Source organism: Pelophylax lessonae, assembly GCF_965119305.1.
Source record: "Pelophylax lessonae genome assembly, chromosome: 1".
Lineage (NCBI taxonomy): Eukaryota > Metazoa > Chordata > Amphibia > Anura > Ranidae > Pelophylax > Pelophylax lessonae.
The window spans coordinates 232,791,072-232,800,327 of NC_138768.1; positions in this window are offsets into that span (position 1 = coordinate 232,791,072).

A 9,256-nucleotide genomic window follows, 5' to 3' on the forward strand; every position below is an offset into this window, starting at 1 on the left:
TACTCGGCTCTGTCACAGTGTCACATGGCTGCTGGGCGCTGACTTTGTTATAACTGTACTTTTTTACAGTCTGTAACATACAGTACAGCCATAAGCTAACAAAGTCAGCACCCAATAGGCATGTGACACTGCGACAGAGCCGAGCACCTGCTGCGCTATGTGAATGAATATCCTAATACTAAAGATCATAAGGCAGAACAAGTATTTTATTAACCACTTATGGACCGGAAGATTTTCCCCCTTAATGACCAGGCAATTTTTTGTGATTCGGCACTGCATTACTTTAACTGACAATTGCGCGATTATCCGATAGTGTACCGAAATAAAACTGATGTCCTTTCTTTCCCACAAATAGAGCTTTCTTTTGGTGTTATTGGCTCACCTGTGAGATTTTTATTTTTTGCGCTATAAAAAAAAAGAAAGCGACAATTCTGAAAAGAAAAAAAAAAAACAATATTTTTCACTTTCTGCTATATAACATTCCCAATTAAAAAAAATTTAAAAATCTATTTTTTCATCATTTTAGGTCAATTTGTATTCTGCTACATATTTTTGGTAAAAAGAAAAAACATCCCAATAGGCGTATTTTGATTGGTTTGCGCAAAAGTTATTGCGTCTACTAACTAGGGGAAAGATTTATGTAATTTTTATTTATTTATTTTTTTTACTAGTAATGGCGGTGATCAGCAATTTTTAGCGGGACTGCGATATCGAGGTGGAAAAAGTCCGGGGGACAGATCGGACCCCTATTTGACATTTTTAGGGAGACCAGTGACATTACTACAGTAATCAGTACTAAAAATATTTACTGTTACTGTAATAATGACACTGGCAGGGAAGGGGTTAACCCAGGGCCAATCAAAGGGTTAAATATATGCCTAGGGGGTTGTTTATAGCTGTGAGGGGAATGGGCTTGTGGAATTAACACAGAGACCTGTTCTCTCAGGAATCAATACAGAGCGCCTGTGTTCCTCCTATTTAAGATCACAATGGTCTTTTTGTGTTTACAACAGCAGACTGCCATTCTCTCTCCACGGGGAGCGATCGCGGGTGCTCGGCGGTAATCGCAGCCATTGGCCCCAATGGGGGCATGCGCGCGCCCCTAGGATCACTCCTGCAGGTCGCTGTACAGGTACAGCGATTCGCGCAGCCGAGCCATTCGGCGCCGCTGAGTACCCGGAAGTGATGTCATGAAATGACATCACTTCCGGGTACTGGTGGCGCCGGATTCAAAAACTTACATCATTCAAAACAGCCAAACTTTTAGACCCCCAGATCCCTTCAACACAGTACCTGTAGACATTAAAAAAAAGAAATGTTTTTTAATGTCCGAAAATATCGGCCAATATCGGCCGAAACCGATATCCGATGACCAAAAAATCGGTATCGGCGGTAAAAAAAAACAATATCGGTCGATCACTAGTAGGTAAAAAACAAACAGGCGAAGCGCCTCTAAGTGCAGTAAGTTTTTAATACGACAGGCACACAAGATATAGCAACTCACATGGGGTACAAAAAGGTAGGCTTGATCTGATGCCAAAAGATGGTGGTGGAGTCCAAAGTCCAGGGTCCGGGAGAAGAGATGACCGATCACTAGTAGGTACACCACCCAAAAATAAAGAAAAATCCCTGCAATACTCCTTCCTCCTGGGCCCCTCTGTTGACCTGATGGGGCCCAGAAAAATTTAATTATACATCCACCCCTAAGCAAATAGGAGCGGTGGTGTAATTTTGTGAGCCCTATTTTTTTATTTGAAAGAAATTAACTATAAAGCTGTACAGCCCCCCCTGTTGAGCTGATCGGGCCCGGTAAAACAGGGTGGGTTGTACTGCCCTATCAGCAGCCCATTATGTGCAAGTAAAAAATTCAAAAGAAATGAAAACAAGGTTGGTTGTAGAAATCTTCCACTATTAGAACAGGGTGGTTTCAAAACTTCCACACCTCCTATTGCGTTCGTCACAATCAACATCTGCCTTGATACATTCAGTGGTGATTAGATAAAGTTGGCTGGGTGGATAAAGGGGTTAGATGCATGGGTGATCTGGCTTGTACGGCATAAAAAATCCAAGTGTTTTTGGGTGCAAGGGTGGCACAGGTGCAGCATACAGCCCACTGTCTCCAGCCTGTCAAAATCAATGACAGGATGAAATACCTGCCGGCTGTATGTGGCTGGACAGTGTTGCGAGCATTACTCAGGTTTATGGCCGCATGTGTTCAGGGACATACAGTTAGGTCCATATATTTTTGGACACGGGCAAAGTTTTCACACTTTTGACTCTGTATGCCACCAGAATAAAATTAAAGCGAAAACAATCAAAATTAATTTGAAGTTCAGACTTTCAGCTTTATTTGAAGAGGTTGTATATACAGAATTTCACAAAAATGAGTACACCCTTCACATTTTTATAAATATTTTATTATATAGTTTCATGTGACAACACTGAAGAAATGACACTTTGCTACAATGTAAAGTAGTGAGTGTACAGCTTGTATAACAGTGTTAATTTTCTGTCCCCTCAAATTAACTCAACACAGCCATTATTGTCTAAACCACTGGCAACAAAAATGAGTACACGCCTAAGTAAAAATAACCAAATTGGGCCCAAAGTGTCAATATTTTGTGTGGCCCCCATTATTTTCCAGCTCTTCCTTAACCCTCTTGAGCATGGAGATCACCAGAGCTTTACAGGTTGGCCACTGGAGTCCTCTTCCACTCCTCCATGACAACATCACGGAGCTGGTGGGTGTTAGAGACCTTGTGCTCCTCCACCTTTAATTTGAGGATGCCCCACAGATGCTCAGAAGGGTTTAGGTCTGGAGATATGCTTGGCCAGTCCATCACCTTTACCCTCAGCTTATTTAGCAAGGCAGTGGTCTTCTTGGAGGTGTGTTTGGGGTGGTTATGTTGGAATAACGCCCTGTCTCCTACTGAATTGTAGCTCCCTAGTGTCGGCAGCACTCATGCAACCTCAGACCAAGACACTCCCACCACCATGTTTGTCTGTAAGCAAGACACACTTGTCTTTGTACTCCTCACCTGGTTGCCACCACACACGCTTGACACCAATTAACCAAATAAGTTTATCTTGGTCTCATCAGACTACAGGACATGGTTTCAGTAATCCATGTTCTTAGTCAGCTTGTCTTCAGCAAACTGTTTGCAGGCTTTCTTGTGCATCATCTTTAGAAGAAGAGGCTTCCTTTTGGGATGACAGACGTGCAGACCAATTTGATGCAGTGTGTGGCGTATGGTCTGAGAACTGACAGGCTGATCCCCCACCCCTTCAAGCTCTGCAGCAATACTGGCAGCCCTCATATGTCTATTTCCCAAAGACAACCTGTGGATATGACGCTGAGCATGTCCGCTCAACCACTTTGGTTGACTATGGCGAGGCCTGTTCTGAGTGGACCCTGTCCTGTTAAACTGCTGTATGTTCTTGGCCACCGTGATTCGGCTCAGTTTCAGGGTGTTGGCAATCTTCTTATAGCCTAGGCCATTTTTATGTAGAACAACAATTCTTTTTTTCAGATCCTCAGAGAGTTCTTTGCCATGAGATGCCATGTTGAACTTCCAGTGACCAGTTTGAGAGAGTGAGAGTGATAACACCAAATTTAACACACCTGCTCCCCATTCACACCTGAGACCTTGTAACACTAACGAGTCACATGACATTGTGGAGGGAAAAGGCTAATTGGGCCCAATTTGGACATTTTGACTTAGGAGTGTACTCACTTTTGTTGCCAGCGGTTTAGACATTAATGGCTGTGTGTTGAGTTATTTTGAGGGGATAGCAAGTTTACACTGTTATACAAGCTGTACACTCTACTTTACATTGTAGCAAAGTGTAATTTCTTCAGTGTTGTCACATGAAAAGATATAATAAAATATTTACAAAAATGTGAGGGGTGTACTCACTTTTGTGAAATACTGTAAATATCAAGTACACATTTTAGAAACTGCAACCATTTTTTACACAGTCCCCCTATTTTCAGGGGCTCAAATGTAATTGGACAAATTAATATAATCATGAATAGAATGTTCATGTTTAATATTTTGTTGAGAATCCTTTACTGGCAATGACGGCCTAAAGTCTGGAACCCATGGACATTACCAAAGACTGGGTTTTCTCCTTTCTGATGCTTTGCCAGGCTCTAAATGCGGCTGTCTTCAGTTGTTTTTTGTTTGTGGGTCTTTCTGCCTTTAGCTTTGCCTTCAGCAAGTGAAATGCATGCGCAATTAGGTTGAGATCAGGTAATTGACTTGGCCATTGCAGAATTTTGCACTTATTTTAATTCAAAAGCTTTGGTTGCTTTTGCAGTGTGTTTTGGATCATTGTCCACCTGTACTGTGAAGCACCGTCCAATCAACTTTGCTGAATCTGGGCTAGCAGTATATCTCTAAACACTGCAGAATTCACCTGGCTGCTTCTGTCTTCTGTCACATCATCAATAAACACCAATGACCCAGTGCCACTGGAAGCCATGCATGCCCATGCTATCACACTGATTCCACCATGTTTTACACATGATGTTGTGTGCTTTGGAACTTGAGCTGTTCTTCTCCACACTTTTTTTATTCCCGTCTATCTGGTACGGATTAATTTTAGTTGCATCTGTCTAAATAATGCTTTTCCAGAACTGGTCTGGCTTTTTTAGATGTTTTTTGGCAAAGTCTAATCTGGCTTTTCTATTCTTCAGGCTTATGAATGATTTGCACCTTGTGGTGAACCCTCTGTATTTGCACTTGTGAAGTCTTCTCTTGATTTTAGACTTTGACAATGATACGCCCACCTCTTGGAGAGTGTCCTTCACTTGTCTGGATGTTTTGTATGGGTTTTCTTTACCATAGAGAGGTTCCTGCGATCATCCACTACTCTTGTCCTCTGTGGACATTTAGGCATTTTTATGTTGCTGAGCTCACCAGTGCGTTCTTCTTTCTTCAGAATGTACCAAACTATTGATTTGGCCACTCCTAATGGTGCTGCTATCTCCCTGATGGATTTGTTTAGTTTTTGAAGCATTGCAATGGCCTGTTTCACTTGTATGGACAGCTCCTTTGAACGCATGTAGGTTTACAGCAATAGATTCCAAATGCAAATACCACACTTAGAATCAACTCTAGATGTTTTACCTGCTTAACTAATGAAGAAAAAAACAAAGGAGTAGCCCACACCTGGCCATGAAACAGCTTTTGGCTCCTTTCACACGTTCCGCCTCCGTCGGCAGACTCCCCTCCTGTTCAGGTGCAGGTGACAGCTCCCTCTCCGCTCTGTGTGCAGAGAGGGAGGTGTCCGAGCCCCACTGCTATAAAATAGGGTTTCCATCTGTCCAGATTCCACGGACAGGATTGGATGCGGATGGCAGCGGACATGTCTCCGCTGACATCCGCTGTCCCATAGGGATGCATGGAGGATCCAATCACATCCGCCTAAAAAACTGGCAGGCGGATTTGATTTGATCGTTCATGTGAAAGGACCCTTTGATTCAATTGTCCAATTAGTTTTGGTCCATTAAAAAAGGAGGATGGCTATTCTTAAGACTTGTAATTCATAAACCCTTCATCCAATTTGGATGTACATACCCTCAAATTAAACCTGCGAGTGTGCACTTTCAAACTCATATCCATTATACAACTATAGCTTGAATATGTTTTGGTAAATACCTGAAAAAAACTAAAATTGTGCCTGTGTCCAAATATATATGGACCTAAGTATGCCTTGAATGCAGGACTTCCACATACAAGGCAAATGTTCCTAAATGTATATGGCCTTAAATGTGAGTAATGTTAGGAATAGCATGCAACCACATAATTCAGCCTGTATGCTACACTTCTGCCTCCCTTGAGCCCAAAAACGTCTGCTTTTTAGGTAGTATGAGTCAAACAGTGTGCATAAGCCCTAAATGCTGGGGTATGGTCCTGAGACTTGTTAAAACTGAAAAGGTAGATTGAATGAGCTGTAAAATGTCTTCAACGTTACAGAACAAATCCAGATGAATATGACTAACTACAACTAGATATACCCAGGGCCAGAGCTACCACTAGGAGAAAAATTTCTGGTGACTTCCCCACACAGTCCGCCAATGTTCCCCACACAGTCCACCAATGTTCCCCACACACAGTGCTGACAATCCGCATACCGCTGAAGCCTGCAGGATTGGATTATGTTTTTGCAGATTAAGCTCTCTCCTGCAAACTTCAGCCAATACATGAAGAAGAGGTATCCAGCCAATGAGGTGAATTTCACAGTCATTTAACAAGTAAAGAGAGCGTATATGAATCAAAGTATAGTGAGATCTGTCATGCTTTTTCATGTTACACTTTCAAAATCTAAAGGTTTAGGGCTGACCAGTGCGGGGTGTACCAAGATGGCGTCTGCCACCTTCCTACTGCTGGCGTCCAGCTTCTTTCAAAATGTAACATTCACAACAGCATAAAGCCTCGTACACACGCGTCGAAAATTGGCAGGGAATTTTTCGTCCAACGACCCATCTGCCGATTTTCAGCTTGTTAGTATGATGCTTCCGACAACCGACTCCGACTTTTCGGCCGAAAAAAAATCTGGTGTGCAGACTATAAAATTTTTGTCTGCCGTCAAAACACGGCCGATTTTCGTGCAGTCAGTACAGATTTCGACAGGGAAAAATCTAATGAGCAAGTCTAGGCATGCTCAGTGAAGAAATAACACAAAGAAAGCAAACCAACACATGACATCACTTCTGAAGTAGATTTTTCTTGAGCAAGAAAATTTGTGTGCAGTCTAGGCACATTCCAACCAACAAAACACAACTCTGGACAAAAGACGGACGATCGGTCGGCCGATAATCGTTGCGTGTGTACGGGGCTTTACAGATGTCAATATACTATATTTAGTTATGTACGCTCACTTTATTGCTAAAATGACTGTGAATTTCAAGACGTAGCTGGGTGTAGTAACATGTCCGCCACCGACTTCTGGCTGCAGGTGTTCTGTCACATTTGCAAACCTGCTACGCATGCGCAGTAAGTATTTAGCTGCTGACAGAAGGTCACGTCCGTTACCTAATCTAACAGAACACTGATGCTAGACTATTTTGCGCCCTAGATACTCTCCACCCCCCCCCCCCCCCCAAAGTTAGCTCTGTGTGGAGGCTGACTGGAGAGCTAGAAAGAAGTGAAGATGCGCAGCACCGCACGGCTTGCACAGCACCTTAATGGCTGGGATACCTCCTCTTCCCGGATTGGCTGAAGATTGCAGGAGAGGGCTTCAAGTCCAATATTCCTATTCTGACAGAACACTGGCCCTGGATATACCATGACCTGGAGAAATAAGAACCTTCACAGGCAGCATGTGAGGGAAGATTTGCTCTGTCTGAGATTTTCACTTTAAGAGAGAACTATACTCACCTCCTCATCCGCCGACATCTTTAATTGGTCTTCCTCTAGTTGCAGGATCTTTGGCCATCTTGATTGGCCTCGTAGGGATGACATAATTGCAGCACCCAGGTTCATATATCCTAGCAGATGCCAAAATTGAACCCTGAGCTATGCGCACCTGATAGCAAACTTTTCTTTCTGATGTCAAGTTCCACTTTAACTTGGGTGATGGCTATGAAAGCAGGCCGTTCTCAGGTTATCTATCCCAAATGACAAAAAAAGGAGCCATCTCTCTTTACAATGGTAATTATGCTAAATAAACAACAACTGGTGATTTGTGTTATACTGATTTACTTATATATATATATATATATATATATAAATAAATTCATATGACGGGCTAAAACAAGCCAGTTACGGCTTTAGATAATAGAACAAAACAGGCACAATTCTGGCCCAAAAATGCGTCAATGTTGCATTCTTTTCTTTGCAAGGCGTAAAATAGTCACATCTTTATATATGCCCTTCCATCTCAAAGATATTACATGAAGTGCACGGACCAGGGAAGATATTTCCGCAGTGCATTTAAATCAATTGCAATCCATATGCATATAAAAATAACTAGCTTGCTGTAACATAAGGACAAATGGTTAAAATTCTCTCAGAAACTGTGATTAGCATTGACCTATTTGCTGCTGTAAAAGTCAGCAAAGCAGCTGAATGTGATGCATGCAAATGCCCCACCATACAGGTTACATAAAGAGAAGATTATGCAGTGATTGCTCTTTGCTGACATCCATCTTCTGCTCTCTTTTATTCTCTTGCAGTCACATTAGCTGCTTTGAGCCCATACGTCACAAAATGGCTGTTAATACTGACAAAATCATTCATCCGAGACATAAACCCTGATCACACTGCGTGCCTCGCACCTTTACTAAAGGAGCACAGCCCAGCATCTTGGAGGCTCAAAAAAATCATTTTTAATTGAATGATTTCATGTACTACAAAGCTTGGACAATAATCATTTACTGCTAAATAAAGAGTTCAGCGGGCTCATTGACAGATTATTCACGTTTACTATGCCCTGGGATTCCCTGAAGGGGTTACATGTATGTGATGGCAGGTGGCAGAGATTTATACAAAAAAAGCAATGTCTGCAGGACAACCTTTTTTTTTTTTTTTACTTCATACAATAAAACAAAATTATTCTGCATGAATTATTTATGTAACTATAGCGTCAATGCCTCATTTATTTCAGCCCTAATCCTCCCCACCCCCGCCCTAAAAAAAAAAAATGCACGTGGCCAGGCACGGGTTAAAATGTGTCAAAAAGATGACTCAAATGGGGTGATTTTAAGAGATATTATGACGATTTTGATTTCTGAGATATATTATATATATATATATATATATTAGTCAGAATTGTATTTTGAATCCTAAAATTATATTATTTTAGTCACCTTTTGCCACATATCTGACCCTTGCCTTACATATATATATTAGTCCGAAATTTCTCCTGATTCCCAAAATTACATTATTTCAGTCACCTTTTTGGCACATATGTGAACCTTGCCTCACACACACATATATATATATATATATATATATATATATATATATATATATATATATTATTTTTTTAGTCAGAATTGTCTCCTAAAATTATATTATTTCAGTCACCTTTTTGGCACATTGGTTAACCTTGCCTCACACACACACATATATATATATATTTTTTTTTAGTCAGAATTGTCTCCTAAAATTATATTATTTCAGTCACCTTTTTGGCACATATGTGAACCTTGCCTTATACGTACATACATATATATATATATATATATATATATATATATATATATATATGACAGGGCAGGGGTCGCCATTGTGTCAAAAACGTGAAC